Source organism: Sus scrofa, chromosome 9 (genome assembly GCF_054392235.1).
Source record: "Sus scrofa isolate SSC_HxYL_T2T_F1_AM1 chromosome 9, Sscrofa_HxYL_maternal_Yorkshire_Landrace_v2.0, whole genome shotgun sequence".
Lineage (NCBI taxonomy): Eukaryota > Metazoa > Chordata > Mammalia > Artiodactyla > Suidae > Sus > Sus scrofa.
Window position 1 is genome coordinate 28,233,831 of NC_139391.1, and position 17,541 is coordinate 28,251,371.

The following is a 17,541-nucleotide window of genomic DNA, read 5'->3' on the forward strand; positions in this document are numbered from 1 at the left end:
ATTTTGCCTGCTGGATCGCCCTCTGATTTTTGGATGATCATTAATTTACTGTCATTCATTTTGATTTTTAAAAATATTACATTAAAATATTATGAATCTTGATTACTAGGTTTGGGGGCACCCTCTTAAATTTCTCTCCCCAGGAGGAGAGTGCCTCCTTTATCTCACCCTAGTCCTGGCCTTGTATCTCAGTTTGCTCACCTAAAAAATCTGGAGTACCTTTGTGGTGCAGTGGGTTAAGGATCTAGCGTTGTCACTGTAGCAGCTCAGGTCACTGCTGTGGCTCAGGTTTGAGCCCTGGCTGGGGAACTTCTATGTGCCATAGGCACAGCCAAAAACAAAATCAAGTGAAAAATACTAACCTTTTTCTTGAATTGGTGTAAGGAATAACGGAGATAACACACTTGGGAGTGTTTAGAAGATTGCCTTGTTATGTGAATTCTTGGTATTAGTCCCTTTGACGTGCAAATCTGTTCTTTCCACTCTGGAGGAGGCCCATTGTAACAACACCTCTTGAACTTTAGCAGCCCAAGAATCACCTGGAGGGCTTGTTAAAACCCAGATTCCTGGACGCTGTTCACAGAAATCCTGATTATTTGGAAGGGCTGGGGTGGCAGGGTCTAAGAATATGCATCTCTAAATTCCCAGATGCTACTGCTGTTCAGTAGCGGAGGTTGGGGTGCCGACCCTCTGTTTAGTAGAAAACCCAAGTGTAATTAGAGTCAGCTCTCACATACTCTGTTCCTCTGTACACACCGTTCCTTCACATTCCTGGTACCACATTCACACATCCAACCAACCTCAGGCCGTGTAGTACCCACAACAGTACTCACGACAATACTAAAAAAAATCTGTAAGTAAGTGGATTCACTCAATTCAAACCCATGCTGTTCAAGGGTCAACTGTACTTCACCACGGGGAATGTAATTGGAGGCTCCCTTTAAATCTTGGATTGATTGATCCCTCACCAGCAACATGTTTGCAATTAATCACCAGTGAATATACTTACACTAAACAGGGTCACTCACACAAACTTCCTCCCCACTCCACTGCACAGGTTCATGTTGATAAATAGAATCGGCTGCCAATTGCCTCTGCGGCTTTTATCTCCACATGACAGTTTTCGTTTTCCCTTAGAACTTCTAGAGCTCCATCTTATCAGTGCTTATCTCGACTTTGCAAATGAACACTTTGAAAAACTTTTCAGAAGTTTCTGAGACCACCCAACAACAAAGTCTTTTCAGTATTGGTGGGTAAAGAGATTCGGTACCCCGTTTCAGTTCCGTTCAACAAAATCTCACCAATAGCTGCTAGATGCCAGTCACTGTGGTTAAAAAGATGAAGAGCCCCAGGACATTTGCTTAGAATCCACAGTCCTTGGGGGCAGAGAGACATGTGACCAGTAAGTCAGAATTCAGGATTACAGGCGACAAGACAGTCACATGCAGGGAGGGGTGTGAGGGGACATGGAGGGCACCTTAGCCTACCGTGCAGGCTCCAGGTAAGACATCCTGGAGGAAGCATCAGGGGAAAGAACCCTTCATCACTTCTTGACGGCTACTGCCAGGCGTCTGGGACATGCCAGGAGCTGGAACACTGGCCTTCTGGCCCTCGATTCATTGTGCAAGGAGCATGGTGACCCTGATTCTCTTTCTCCTAGGAGGGGCTGTGCAGAGAAGTGTTCTTTGTTTCTCCACGAGGTCAGTCTCACCCAGCAGGCTCTCCTTGGTGCCCAAGCCTGGGAGAGGTGTCTGCCTAACCTCGGAGTCCAGTCAGCAGACTGTCTCCCACCATAGTCCTTGTTTGTTTGCTTTTTTTCTTTTTAAAGCTGCACCTGCGGCATATGGAAGCTCCCAGGCTAGGGGTCAATCAGAGCTGCAGCTGCCAGCCTACACCGTAGCTCACGGCAACCCCGGATCCTTAACCCACTGAGTAAGGCCAGGGATCAAACTCACATCCTCACAGACACTATGTCGGGTTCTCAGCCCACCAAGCCACAACGGGAACTCCAATCATAGTCCTTTTAAATTAGTAATGGCGATATTCCTCAATTTGTTTGGGATTCAGGTGGGAGAGAGGGATGTCGTATCTTGGGCTCCCTTAGAAACTCCAACGGGGGATAGTGGACAAGTTGAGTCAAAAAGGACCGTCAGATTGGATTCCTGCAAAGACAATGGTCCTGGGGTTGCAGACAAAGCTCAGAGCAATCTTAGTTCCACCTGCCTTCTTGCTGGTAATGCTCCTTCAAATGGTCCTTTAGGGCAGGGTCAGATGGTCTATTATGAGACCTCATGCATTTCTCCAAGCCTCATTTTCCTCCAAACAATACCACCCACCTGACAGGGCTGTAACAACTAAGAAAATCTATGAGGGAAATCTCTGGCTTACCAGAATGCCCTGGTCCCATGTGCAGTCATGACCTCCGTGTCACTTAGAGCAGAGCTTTGTGTTGTAAGAATGCCAACGGGAAGAGCCATCACTTCTTTAGAGCAAAGGCGGAGGAAGGAACTGTCCCTGCCCTGGCCCCTCCTGCTTCCTTGGAAGTGTACATTCAAGAAGCAGAGGCAAGCGAGCTAACTCATGATCTAAACACACCCAGCCACACGGCTGCGCGAAACGATGACAGCCTGAACAATGGCTCCTGGCTGATGGATGCCTGAGACGGAATGGCAGCGTGGCCTCTGTGGATTGAGTACCATCAAGTATTACAGGAGGAAACATAAAAGAAAACACAGCCATAAACAAGCTCCCCAGATCACTGACATAACGAGCTTTTTCACTTCACTAGGTAGAACCCACAGAGCAAAAGGATTCTGCTGACCGCCTCCCGTGGCTTCCTATTTCCAGCTCATCGAAGCACTGGCCCTTTGCCTGTCTGCAGACAGGAAGCGCTCCTGCTTTGCTGACATGCTTCGCCTCCCTAACCCAGGGCCTCCATCTGTCCACATGGTCAGACTCTCTTCCCTGACCACGCAGAGAAGCCTGTTCTCTTCTGACCCCTTCCGCTCTCATCTCTCCCTCCACCCCCTGTGTGGACTGAAGATGGCTCACCTTGGCCCTGGGCCCAGGCAGCCTCCTCCCTCTCCATCCCCCACACACCAAAGGTTCATTAAATTAGTCACTTGGACTTTCCGTAGTGGAGCTGAAGGTCACTTGCCATAACTGTCAGCCAGGAAAGAGGCATCTCTAGGGGTAGTTTCAGAGCCACTGTCTCCTTGAGTGGGAGGAGGCTCGATCCTCCCACCATGTTGCTGCCCTGGACAGCGCGTGCGCATTCCTGCCTTCCAACGGGAAGGCAGGAGCGCCCTCCCAGAGGCCACAAGTTCCCCAGTGGCAACTCAGGCTTCCATCCCTGACAGGCCAAGGCAATTGCCTAAGCAGCTTTTTATGTTTCATTTTTTCCAGCTAGAAAAACAAGGACACTTCACTTCCTCACAGGGGTGATCTGAGGACATATTAGCCAATTTCTGAAAACCACCTAAAGAGTTTGACCAGAAGAGGTAAGAATGGTCACTGTTCATCCAGAAGCGCCAAGATTCAATAACAACGATAACAACAACTCTATCTACAAAACAAATCACCATTGAAAGCCAACCCAGGTCTCGTTATATAATGTTTCATTTCCAAGCTGGAACTTTAGTATTATGAGGCAATAAAAACAAAACACAACGGAATCCTAAACTCGATGTTCTCTTGGCCCTGTGTCTCGCTTGCAGTGGTGGGTGGACTCCGTAATTACAGTGGTGGTGAAGTCCCCAGCTTTGTCTCAATTGGGCAGGCAGGATTAGCAAAGGCAGTCATTGGGGAGAGGGTTCCAATGGCTTTCCTGGCAGCACGGTCACGATTCAGCACAAGAAGAAAGTGCCAGAAAGCCAGACACTACAAGAAGAGACTGATAAAAAACATTGTTTTGTATGTCTCTTACAGCTGGCATCTGGAGACGGCAACGAAGTTTCAAAACTGTGGAAGGGAAGACGCAGGTAGGGATGGGTCAGACCTATACTGCACCAGCTTTACTTCTGACGGGGTGCGGTCCCTGGTACAGAGAGGGGCTGTCCTGCTCGATACATCAATGCCCACAGTTAAGGACTTTTGCCCCAAACATCTTGACACAGCATCATGGTGTTTTGTTCATGAAATTACATGAAAGCTTTGTGTTATCAGCCTGTGGCTAATCGCTGGTGGTCTATGGACCAGTTTTCATCAGGAACTGTAATGGGACTTTGGCAATATCTCACCAGCCTTCTGCTGAGCTAAACCTTAGCTCTCCCACCACCTCTGGTCAGTTGACTGACAAGAGTGACACGCTTATGCAGGAGGCTCGAAAATCGTTCAAGGTAACTACCTTTTAATTTATCTCTTGCTATACAAAATTTGACCCTTGCTAGTAAGCAGTTCTTTTACTTATCCAAACCTATGATATATTGTTACATGAATGTGTCTTTTTGAAATGAATGTAGAGAGAGAGAGCGCATGCTATAAAGCTAGCACGTGATGCACAAAGTTTCGAACCTCTGTATTATCACCTCTGTGAGTAATAATTTCTGTAAACCTACTGCCTGATAATTTAAGGGTGCACTTTGTTTTTTCTTTCCTTTCATTTTTAACCCCCAAGTTCCCTGTTTCAAACTTCATGAGGTGGTCCCTAATTCTTGTATTCCATTTTGTTTTAATTCAGTTCAAGGAGAATTATCTATTGTGTTTCCAGGGCTGTGGTTTTAGTATTCAAAAGAAATAGAAATCACATTTCCTGTTCTCAAGGTATTCCAAGTCCTGTGGAATAGGCAAGGCTAAACACAAAATGCATCTGTCTGAGAGGATATGATTACTGCTAAAATGAATTACACGGGTAAGATGTGCTACAGACTCCTAGAGACTCCAAGGTTTGGTGAACATTTATATTTATTTACAAAGGAAAGCATCTTAATTCTCATAGTCTGTTGACATGTGTTGGTTTCCCTAACACGATGGACCACCCAGTTGTCCCTCTCTAGCTTTGTTTTGTTGGTCCTGGGGTGACCAGGCCCACACACGGAGGAGACAGGCTCTGAAAGTAAGATGCTACCCAGGTTGACCATCTGTCTAGCTTTTTTCTGTGTGGCACAGGAGAAGTCCAGGGCGATTGTGGATGCTCAAAGGTCAGTCCATGAAGGGGCTGCTAGGGAAAGAGTCCTGAGCTGGCAGGAATCTCCACTCCTAATGCCTCTGAAAAGTCTGATAACAGGTCAACAAGGCTAGTCTTGAAATCAGAGCAGATTTCTTTTGGCCAGATGGAGGCTGCAAGTGGCAAGTCCTAATTTATGTATGAAGTCTAGTTTTCAATCTCACAGCAACGCTTTCACAAGTTTCGAGATCTCAGGGGGGAGATTACCACATAGAAAATCAGCCAGGGGCATTGCTCCCCAGTGATCCTCCAGCTCTTATTAAAATTCTTATTCAGAACAAGTTTTATTCCAAGGCCCAGGTAAAGACAGAATTTGGTAAGGGGATGTGGGTAAGGCATCCTTTTCTCAGCCTTACCTTTTGGGAAAGGAAATAAAATTTGCTGTGTTAGGAGAATAAAGTCTTCTTTGGGGCAAAGAGCAAATGACAGAGGAAAAATGTCAAAATTCCAAAAGTTGTGCCTTTGAGCCTTTCTAATGAACACGAGAGCACAGCTCTCCTTCTGTTTCCTGTTGACTAGTGGGCAAAGGGCGGCTGTTCTTCCTTATGATCCACAGATGTGAAAAATATTGATTCATAAGGAATTCCTGAGACTCATGAAAACAAGTGTGATTTTTATAAATACAAATTGTATCAGAAGGGTTGTCATAGGAACTTGAATGGAAAGAACAGCAGAGGCTTGAGAAAGAGGAGAAATCTGTGGTCAGTTTGGGTTCAGAGTGGATGGCCCCTTGAATCATTTTTCTTTTGGGGGCCACGTCTGCAGCATATGGAAGTTTCCAGGCTAGGGGTTGAATCGGACTTGCAGCTGCCAGCCTATGCCATAGCCACAGCCACGCCAGATCCAAGTCATGTTTGCAACCCATACCACAGCTCACAGAAACACCGGATCCTTAACCCACTGAGTGAGGCCAGGGATTGAACCCACGTCCTCATGGATAATAGTGGGTTCACAACCCACTGGGCCACAAAGGGAACTCCCAGCTCCTTGAATCTTCCTGCCAAGCAGTGATCGTCTTAAAGTGCAAACTTCACCCAAAGGTTGGCCGCCCACACTTCATCTGCTTGCTGAAGTCTCCGTAGCAAGAAGTTCAATGCCTTTACATCAGCAGCCCTAAATGACTTATCCAGGCTCATGTGCTGTCGGTCACCTACCCCAGCTCCTGTCGAGCCAAATCCAATTACCAGCCCAGCCCCTTGACCAGTGTTTCCCAAACTTCAGGGAACCAATCCTCGGTTGGCGGGCCCCACCCCTAGGGTTGGCAGCTGAGAATCTGCATTGCTAATAAATTTCCCAGTGATGGTGACTGGACACTACTGGTCCTGAGACCATATTTTAACAAGCTACTGCCCCACGGCCTCTACTCAGTACACCCAATCCACTTTATGTCAAATAATAATCATAGTCTGAATTTATCATAGTTAGTTGCATGCCCTATGCTGTAGTGTTTATGGTCTTGAATTAGGAAACAGTGCATGTCTTAATAAGTTTTGTGTCCTTCTTGCTTTTTCACTATAGAAAGAGATCGGTAAGCACTTATTGCGAGTTTCTGTTGTGGCGCTATGGGATCAGCACTATGGGTGTGCTGGGATGCATGTTGGATCCCTGGCCCAGCACAGTGAGTTAAGAATCTGGTGTTGCCAAAGCTGCAGCTTAGGCTGCAACTGCAGCTCAAATTTGATCCCTGGCCTGGGGATTCCATATGCCACAGGGTAGTCAAAAAAGGTGGGGCGGGGGGAGAAAAAGCCCTTGTTGTTAGTTAGGGGAAACCCAGGCAGAAATGATTGTCTTCTGAGCCTACAAAAAGCCCTGGGATGTTGATGATAACAACATCCCCCCAGAGCTATTTACATCAAGGCAAGGAGCCCTGGCTGTTTCTTCTGGGATGTACACTTCAGGTCACCTTATACCTCTGTTTTCCCTTTAAAGGTATTCTCGTCATTTGAGCCTGGTTGATAGTAAGGACTCCTGAATCAGAAAACCCTGATTTTGAACCCAACTGTAATACTTATGGCCATGGCCATTGGTAAGTTGAGTAAGGCTCCGGTTTGCCCATTTCTTTCATTTTCTTTCCTTTTTTTTTTTTGCTTTTTAGGGCCGAACCTAAAAACGCATATGGAGGTTCCCAGGCTAGGGGTCAAATCGGAGCTATAGGTGCCAGCCTACACCACAGCCACAGGAATACGGGATCCAAGCTGCATCAGCTTAGGGCAGCGCCAGATCCCTAATGCACTTAGCGAGGCCAGGGATCAAACCCACATCCTCGTGGATTCCAGTGGGATTCAGTTCAGCTGCACCATGAAGGTAACTCCCCAGGTTGCCCATTTCTAAAATGAGGTCTAATAATCCCTAATTTACAGCTTTGCCCTGGGGATTAAGTGTAAAACATGCATAGAATCTGTGTGGCTCCGTGCCTGCCACCCAGTAGGGACTTGCTCATCCAGCATCTATTATTTATTACAAACGCAAATTGGGGGGGGGGGGTAAGCGCACTGTGCAGTTTGCCCTGCTCCCTCTGGGAGTGACCCTGGGTGCACACTTGCCTATAAATTACTCCAGGAGGTTTGACAAACGGCTGCAGGATCACCCTCGAGGCACTGCACCTTTCCTTGAGTATCAGTGACCCCAATTTCAGCTGGGGGGGGATAAATCTTCTTCCATTTTAATAAAATTTCTCAGGAGTTAATGGCAAGTAGGAATGTCACTGGAGGAAGCCTCTGGAAACTGCAGAGCTGAGCGTGGGGAGTGTCCCAGGGGGCCAACCTCTGAGAAGATGCCCGTGTACTGTGATGGGGAACATTTTGAACCTGAAACAGGAGGAATGTGGTGGGGAAGGTGGGGCGAATTCAATCTCCTCAGCCTCCCCCACACAAATCAATCACAAAGGAAATGGGCATTTGAGGAAAAAGTTCCTTTAAAATGTATTGCTATTTGTATTTCTATTACCTCATCTCATAAATCTCGTTTCCCGCGTCCTATGATTCCTTGAGCAGAACAGCCCGGATCTTTTACAGTCTCTTAATGGGCTCATTTTTTTTTTGACTCTTTGAGACAGACAAAGGAGTCTTGGAATCCACCAGATGGGAACGGGAGCAGGTTAGAGGACCAACTAGAGGGTCACTTCAGACGCAGAAAAGCTGATGGGAAGCTGACCTTCCAGACATCTTCAAGTTACTGAAATTTTTGACTTCCCTTCTGAAGAAGATTTCAAGGCAATAAAAACATAATCAGAAGGTCTATGTTATAACTTACTTAAGACTGCTTTGTTTCATGTTCAGCATCCATATGTCCTGAAGTTTATTCAACGGGTACTATTCCCCCTATTTTACTGTTCAATTGTATTTCATTCCACTGTTTGGATAGCATCGATGTGTCCACAAACTTCCCATATTTTAGCTACCAAAGGATATAATCCAGTTTGCCTCACATCCCCCACATTATAAAAAATGCGATAATTTTTGGTTGAGGAAATAAAACCATTGCAATATACACCCTTTCTTTTGCAAATGAGGAAAGTTGGATCTTACTACAGGTTGGTGTCAGCACCATGAGGCTGAAATCCAGTTTTTCTGACCCTTGATACATCACTCCCTTCTCCTACACTAGGCAGCCATCATATTCACTGCAAGCTCTTAAAAGCCTTTGTTCAAAAAAAGTTGAAGAAGCACTTTAATCCCGACAATATATCCCAGAACCCCCAGCCCTGTCTCGTTACAGAGAAGAAAAATCAAGTTGAATGCTATGTACATAATGTCATGGAGGCATTCTCTTTATTTTATCGATCTAAATTTTTATTTTTAATTTTTTTATTTTACGTGTATATGTGTCATCAGCACATCCTCTTCCTTCAAACATGCAGAATCAGGTCTGATTGTTTTTGCATCCACAGGAGGCTTATTGCGTCAAGTCTTGGCATCTCTACTTGATTTAAAACAAAGCACTTTGTGGAGATAATAAGATACTCAAAAGTCTTCTTGTCCAGGTCCAGCACCTGCCATGTTCCAGGAACTATACTAGCTATTAGGTATTAGAAGTTAATAAAAAGTTGAAGGCCCTACCCTCTTAGAATTTAGAGTTGGACTTAAGCATCCTGAGCACGAGCGTCTAAGAAGGGCTCTTAGGCTGTCCAGGTCTCGAAAACCCAAGGTCTGGCACAGTTTAATTAAATGACCATCCTTCCCAATTAGCCGTGAAAAACACTGCTTGTATAACTATGTCATTATCACTTCCTGCCTGGATTAGTGTAATCCGTGATATGCAGGCCTTCTGTGCTCCAGCATTTCCTCTGGGGATTTGCAACTTTTGCAAAACCCGAGCTTTAGAATGCAGGCTGGAGCCAAAAGTTCATTACTCACTTCACTCCTATGCCAAGCAAGCTTCATGGGCTTCCTTGACAGTGCAGCACGCACAGTACATGTTCTGTAGTTCAAAGGATGAGCAGAAAGCTCTTCCCCAGACCTGGGGCTGTCTTGGCAGTTTAAGTACACACTTCTCTCACCCCAAGCAAAAGGTGGCAAGTGCCAGCCCCAGACAACATATGTGTTCATCTCCTGTTGCCTGTCAAGAAAAAGCTAGATGCTATAGAAATGATTCACATCCTCAGCGGGACTGGCTGGGCCCTTTCTTGCAACTCCACAGTTTTGTTTTTTAGAACAGCTACTCCCTGGGGGACTTCCTCAGGTAGGACAACGGTCTTTAGGACCACGATGTTCATTTTTTTCTATCAGAAACTCACTTTTCTTTTTTCAGAAATGAAGTAATACTAGAGATCAAGCAGAAATATTTCAGACAAGGAAGCGGAAGCTGAGAGAAGCAGAGAGCATGCTTTAGCCAAGGTCACAGCTAGGACTAGACTCTGCGTCTCCTAATTGATCTAAAGAACTACTGTGTCTTCTCTGATAAATAGTTCTGATTCCAGTGACCTGTGCCATATGGCCACCTTCTCCCTCTGTATTTATAGGAAGGACCATTTCTATGTGTAGGCTGTTGAACTCCTCTGTGCTGTAATGGAAAGGTCCTGAAAGCTAGACACCATTTCTCATTGATAATATTGCTCAGGTATTACCTCAAAATAGATTGTCAGCACCAGAGCAAGAGAAAAGCCCATGAAAGGCTATTCCAGCTTTTGAAAACACCACCAGCATTTTCACAAAGCCAAACTGCATGAGACAGATCAAAGAGCATTACACTGCCTTCTGGTTATGGGTCACTCTATCTCTGTGAATCTAGTCACAAAAGCACAGAAATTCAGAGCTGGGAGGGACTTCACAGATCATCTTGTCAACTCCTTCAGTTTAAAGGTGAAGAAAAGGAGACCCAGAGAACACGGGAGACTCGCCCCAGGCCATAGAACTAGTTATAAGGAAACTGGCCTGTCCTTTCCCCTCTGTCACGCTGTCCCATAACAAAAGGCTTACGCCACCTGATAGATCCAGTGGTTGGGCCAACAAGACTCTTGCTATTCAGCTCTTGATGTGAATTTCCTAAGAACATAAGATGCTTTTGATTTTTTTTAAAGAGTGATACAGATTGTGACAAAGCCCCAAAGGGACCTCGTCCAAAGCAAGAGAATTGCACAAGCCAATGTGCAACAAATTCCTGGGCATGATACAGAAAAAAAGAAGAAAGAGGAAGAAGAGAAAGAAGAAGAGGAGGGGGGAAGGGGAAGAAGAAGAAAAAGAACAAGAAGAAGAAGGGGAAGAGGAGGAAGAAGAAGGACAAGGAGAAGAAGAAGAGGAAGAGAAAGAGGAAGAAGCAGCATCATCAGCAGCAGCTGCCACCTATCTCCCAACATAGAAAAAGAAGAAAACCACCCCATCATGGTCTCAAAAGAAGTCTAATCTTTGAAGTATGATGCTTTAAGACAGCTAGCGTGGCACTTTCATAACTAAAGTGAGTACCAAAAATGTCAAATTCTAGTTTAAAAACAGTAAGACTCCCCACAGAACTGATTAGGGGGAAAACCTACCCACCCTTTCTACTTTCCTCTTCACTTAACTTGGGTAATATATTTCCCTAAATGTCTAGCACCCAAAACCTCCAAGGGCAAGAACTTTGTTAAAATAACCTTTCTTACTTTAAAAATCATACATACTTTTTTATAGAAAATGTGTAAAAATACAGAAAGTTATCAAGAAGAGAACCAAATCGATCTATACATTTACTATCTGTACAAAAAATACTGTACTTTTTTAAAATTAAAATTAAAGATATTTACCAGTATTTTAGTTAGGCATGCATATACCTAGATATTTTTCAAATAAATTGGCCTCACATCATTATATATTGTCATGTAGCCTGTTTCTGCTTGTTTTCACATTACAACTTAGCAGGATTTTTTTTTTCCCCCTAAGGAGTTATCAAACTTTAGTGAACATCAGAATCACCTGGAAGGCTTGTTAAGACAGAGGGCTGAGTCCCAATTCCGGTTTCTAATGTAATACCTGTAGGCTAGAGATCCATAATTTGTATTTCTAACAAGTTTCCAGGAGATATTGCTGTTGCTGGTCTGGGAAACACACTGGGAGAACCATGGTCCTATTATAACAGAACTTCAAAATCATGGCTGTAGGAGTTCCTGTTGTGGTTCCTTGGTAACCAACCTGACTAGTATCCACCAGGCTTCGAGTTCCATCCCTGGCCTTGCTCAGTGGTTTCAAGATCTGGCGTTGCTGTGAGCTGTGGTGTAGACCAGCAGCTACAGCTCCAGTTCAATCCCTAGTCTGGGAACTTCCATGTGCCATGGGTACAGCCCAAAAAACCAAAACAAACAAACAAACAAAAAAAATCCTGTCTACAGACATACTAGAGCCAATACTACTTTAGTAGTTTATTAAGTGGGTATGGTAGATGATAGGCATTTTGACTTTTTGCAGTTTTCGCTGTTATAAACAATGATGTCATAAATATGTACTTTGCATATCTTTTTTTAAAAAGAGCTTTATTGAGGTATAATTCTTATATTCAAATTCACCTATTTTAAATATACGATTCTGTTTCTTTAGGATAAATTCTAAAAAGAAGAATTGCTGGGTCAAAGACTGAACATTTTTATGGTTTTTGAGATATATCGATCAACTGTCCTCTAAGGTTGTACATCATTACATTCTCACAGCAAAGTATAAGAGTCTCATTTTCTGATTGCCCTGGGCAACCCAGAGTATTATAATTTAAAAAACATTGTTACAAATTTGAAAGGAGGAAAATAGTACTGTATTGTTGTTTTTATTTATATTTCTTTGACATCAATTGAGCTGAATATTTCCCTCGCACATATGTATTTGGCATCAGTATTTATGATTTTATGAATTGCTCTGCCTGAGGCAGGATATTTGTGCAGGTATCATGCATGGCATAGACCACAAGGATGCCAGCCATGTTCATGACTGATCAGTGGACACAGGGACTCTCCTGGGTAACATGCTATTTCCCTACAATTCTCATTGAACACCATCACCCATCTCTCTCTCTCTCTCTCTCTCTCTCTCTCTCTCTCTCTCACACACACACACATACACACACACACCAAACAGTGAAGAACTTTCAGGCTATGGGCAGCCCCAGGGAAACTTCTACTAAGGTTGCAAAAAACACACTAGCTTAAGGAGTTCCCATTGTGGCTCAGTGGTAAGGAACCCAACTAGTATCCATGAGGACTTGGGTTCATTCCCTGGCCCCGCCCTGTGAAGTAAGTATCCGGTGTTGCCGTGAGCTGTGGTGTAGGTAACAGGCACAGCTTGGATCCTGAGTTGCTGTGGCTGTGGAGTAAGCCCGCAGCTACATCTCAGATTCCACCCCTGGCCTGGGAACTTCCATGTGCCGTGGGTGCCACCCTAAAAAGACAAAAAAAAAACCAAAAAACAAAAAAACAAAACAAAAACCAAACCACACATACACACAACAGAAGCTTAAAAACTCCCAACTGAATCCAGTGAGTCAGTTCTATAGCAAATAGCCAATTAAGTTCAGTTAAAGGATGGATTAAGTGTTACAGTGTTTTTATAATTAATTTTAAAAGAAAGTGGTTATTTTACTTGGTAGGTTTTTTCATCTTGCTTTTGGCTCTGCTCTGGGAGTGGGGGGGACTCAGCCCAGTAGGTGACTGTCTGCCCAAGAAAGTTAGAAGGAGGAGGGCCTGAGGCGACAGCTAACTGCTGATCTTTGGAAACTTTCCTAACTGGCCACCAGGGAAGCCTCCAGGTCAAATAACAATAGCTTAAGCTTTCTTGGAGAACTCTGCATTCGTGAATGCTTTGGCATTCACTTGCGGGAGGGGGGATTATATATATATGTGTATATATATATGTATATATATATACACATATATATATATGTATATATATGTATATGTATACACACACATACATATGTGTGTGTGTGTGTGTGTGTGTGTGTATACATATATATATATTTTTTTTTTACAGCTGAGGATGAGTTGGTACCCAACACATCAATACAAAGGTGCTATGTTCTAGGTTTCAGCCTGTCTATAGCGTTTTGGAGAAGAGTTTCCTTTTCCTAAAATTCATCTGAATAAATACAAAATAACTCTCCCATTAGACCCGCATGATTTGAAATTATCTTTTTCTGCATCGTCTGCCCTACTGCTTGTTTCCTAAAAGCCATGCTTAATGAATACTTTCTTAGTCCTCTTCTCTTCCCCCTTCATACATTCTTCCCGAGGGACGTTCTCGCCTCCTATGGCTTCACCTCCCACCCTGAGACTGATGGCGCCAAATCCATGTTTCCATTGGCAACCGCACTCCTCCACCATCTTGATGCACGCCGTCTGGGAATCTGTCTTCGCTGGGAAGACTGGGAAGGCCGACAAAAGGCACAAACCTAACCTGTTTAAAAAGGAACTCTTTTACCTCCCTTCACCTCCAACGTTCCTCCTGAGATTCCTCATTTCAGTCAATGGCATCAGCATGTAGGTTAGACTCATGAGTTGTAACTGGATGGTCTATATTCGCTTGGTCCCTGACTCTGCCTCTTCGGCCTCAGGCGAGCATCTCCTGACCGGGCCTCACTGACTCCCCCTGGCTCCTGTGTATTGGCTCAGACCTTCCTAAGCTCTAGCCCTCACTGCTTCACCCCTTCTAGCTGGCCTTCCTCCTAGTACACTCTCTTCACTGCCTTCACAATGGCCTCCCGAGGTGTCTTTCCATTAAAGAAGCTGATCACGACGCTCCCCTGCCTAAAGACGGCCGCCCAGAGGATAATCTAAATTCTTTGGCATGGCACCTAAGACTTTTCACTTCCAGCCTCTTCTTCTTCCCTCCTGCCTTCACTCCACCGCCATCCCTCCCTGGCATGCTTTGCTCTAGTCACATGGAATCTCTGTTCCCAGAACGAGCTATTTTTAGCCTTGTACCCCTCCAGGTTATGTGCATTCTTCTTCCTTTTATCTGTCACAAAATTTCCTCCTTATCCTTCAATGCCAGCTGAAATGAATCAGCTCATTCACGAATTCATTCACTCATTTGATTTTTAGCATCTAATAATTGCAACAAAAAAAAGAAAGAAAGAAAAGAAAAGAAAAGAAAAGAAAAGAAAAGAAAAGAAAAAAAGAAAAAGAAGTGTGCTAAGGGAAACTAAACCGACAGGATCCCTATTCTCATGAAGATATGGATTTCTCTTGAAGACTTTCTTGACACTTTTGGCAGTTAATAATTTCCTCCCTACCCTCATAGCATTCTGTTCATACCACTAAGATGGCAGTTAATAAACCAAAATGTAAATAAGTCTGGATTCCCAACTAGACTATGAGCTTCTAGGGTTAGCTGCAGAAGGGCTGCATCAGTGGCTGAATCTATGTATCTCTATGTGTAAGGAGGCTACTCAACAAAGTGGTTAAGATCATGGGTTCTTAGATAACTACCTGGGTGCCAATTCTGCCTCTACCATTCATAAGCTCTGTAACCTCAGACAACTTAAAAAAATTTCTCTCTGCTTTGGTTTGTCCTGTTGAATGAACATAATAGTAGTAACCCATAAGGTTGTAAGGATTGAAGGAGTTAATCTATGAAAAAATTACTACAGAATATGGTAGATGCTCCATTTGTTAATTCCATTAGGGTGACTAGTAATAGAAAGCCCCTCCATAGGAGTTCCCATTGCGGCTTAGCAGTAGCCAACCTGACTAGTATCCACGAAGTTGCAGTTTGATCCCTGGCCCTTCTCAGTGGGTTAAGGATCTGGCCATGAGCTGAGGTGTAGGTCGCATATGCAGCTCAGATCTGGCGTTGCGCTGGCTATGACAGGCTGGCAGCTGTAGCTCTGATTAGACCCCTGGCCTAGGAATTTCCATATGCTGTGGGTGTGGCCCTAAGAAAGGAAAAAAAGAAAAAACAAACAAACAAAAAACCCTCCCCAAAAACTGGCTTAATGAGTGGATGGATATTACCTAAATATAATAAAAATCTATCTATGATCTATCTATCTATCTATGTAGCCATCCGTCTATCATCTTACTCAGTGACCCACATCGTCTCACTCACAGGTATGAGAATGGTCAGGCCAGATGTACCCGAGATGCCTAGGGCAGTGATTCCAAGCTTTAGTGTGCTTTAAAATCTTCTAAAGATTTTATTAAAATTCATATTCCTGTCCTCTTTTTGATTTAATAATTTTGGAGTCCACTTCAGAATCTGTATTTGTAATATGCACTGTGGAGTTGGAGAGTCCTTGGAGCACACTTTGAGAAACACTAGCCCTGGCTAATATCTTAGATTCTTTCCCCTTCTGCTGGTCCCAGAACTACTGACTGTCCCACGTGAGCCAAGGGACCAGAGAGGTCCTGCTGATCAAGGTGACACAGTACCCTGGGATTGCAGGATTCTTCTGGGGAAGACAATCAGGGAAGGAAATGAAGTATCTAAAATGCACTTTGTGGAGATCAGCTACAAGGACAGCCACCGCAAAGCAGTGCTGATTGAGGGGTGTGTGTGTGGGGGGGGGGGGGGGAATGAGAAACCTTCCTAGTAATCCCACTTCTGTTATTTTCTAAGAATCAGCAACAGAGCAATGGTATTTAGGGTACATTAGTTTTGCTATTCAGGGTTGAGCTTTATCATCAGTTTCATGTCGAGTTAATTTATGATTATTAAGCTGCCAAATTACCGATGTGACATTTGGCAGGTCACTCTGCCTTTCTGGGCCTCTTCTTTCTATGAAAAGGAGTTTGGGTTAATATTTCTCTGAGTCCTTCAATCCCGTTGTTCACTGACTGCTAGTCTGGGAATTGCAAACCATCTTCTGAAGGCCTGAACGAGTTCACAACTCTCCAAAGAGAGAGCAGGTTTCTTGGTATTAACCTCAGAGGCAGTTTCCAAATGTCCATCAATAGTAACACACCTGGATTTTTAAAGAGAGTGTGCCAGTGCTTATCTGAAACAGGAACGAAAAAGCACACCTGAAACAAAGAGCCATTTTCTTCCCCCCTGTCCAGGTCAGCAGGCAGCAAACCTGCTCCATCCAGCAGTCTCTCCAAAGGCTTTCCAGCACTTTCTCAGGCCCTGGGGATGGACAGCCCAGGAGGCAGGTGTTTGAGCTACACCCTCCTAAAGGATCTTGCTGAGGCCACCTGTAGGAAGCCATCTACGCACACCCTTGGGAGCGAATCTAAATGCGTTAGCAATGCTGAGTCCATGCCTGCTTTTCTGGAAATCCAACTCCCATGCTCGCCTTTATTTCTGTTATGCCATTGTGGTACCGTGATTTATAATAAGAAATGTATAGGTGGTCTTTGTTCCTGTTTCTGGCACCCAGCTCCTAAAACTCTTGGAATTTCCTAAGTGACAAGAGCAATGAAAAAGCATCTTTTGTTATGTTAATCAGTCAACCTTTGGACCACACCTAAGGATGGGGGATGGTTGCTGGCTGGCAGAGCCAAGGCAGCTTCAGCAGAGAGTTAGAACGTTAAGTCCCACCCCCAAATAACCCTGGGAGGGGAGAGGGGTTGAGACCTAGTCCTATCACCTGTGGCCAATGATTTAATCAATTATGACTTTGTAGTGAAGCCTCCATAAAAAACCAAAGGACCCTGTTTGGGAGAGCTTCCAGGCTGATGAATACCAGGAAATTTGGGAAGGGTGGCGTGCCTGGAGAGGGCACAGAAGCTTTGTGCCCCATCCCCTTACTTTTCCCTATGGTTTGCTTCCATCTGGCTATTCCTGAGTTATATCCTTTCATACTAAACTGATAATCTCCTAAATAAAATATTTCTCTGAGTTCTGGGAGACCCTTTAGCAAATCAATTGAATCCAAGGAATGGGTCTTTGGAGCCTCCAATCTATAGCCACTCAGAAGCCCAGGTGATAACCTGGGTCAGAAGTTGGAAGGGACAGCCTTGTAGGACTGAGTTCTTAATGCTCTCA

The 17,541-nt window shown here is 44.4% G+C and overlaps 1 protein-coding gene and 1 long non-coding RNA gene across 10 annotated transcripts in view; one reads left to right on the forward strand and one right to left on the reverse strand.

The window, feature by feature from the left end:
• The window catches only part of MAML2 (mastermind like transcriptional coactivator 2), a 374,722-nt gene that overhangs the window by 184,620 nt on the left and 172,561 nt on the right, over positions 1-17,541 (reverse strand). The gene's annotated exons all lie outside the window — the stretch shown is intronic.
• Positions 3,363-8,413, forward strand: LOC110262219 (uncharacterized). 2 transcript variants are annotated; one of them, XR_014815089.1, is made up of 4 exons: positions 3,363-3,500; positions 3,928-3,980; positions 7,094-7,190; positions 8,216-8,413. It is a non-coding gene; the product is annotated as an uncharacterized LOC110262219 (long non-coding RNA). The 2 variants fall into 2 exon arrangements; XR_014815090.1 differs by having other exon boundaries at positions 8,220-8,413.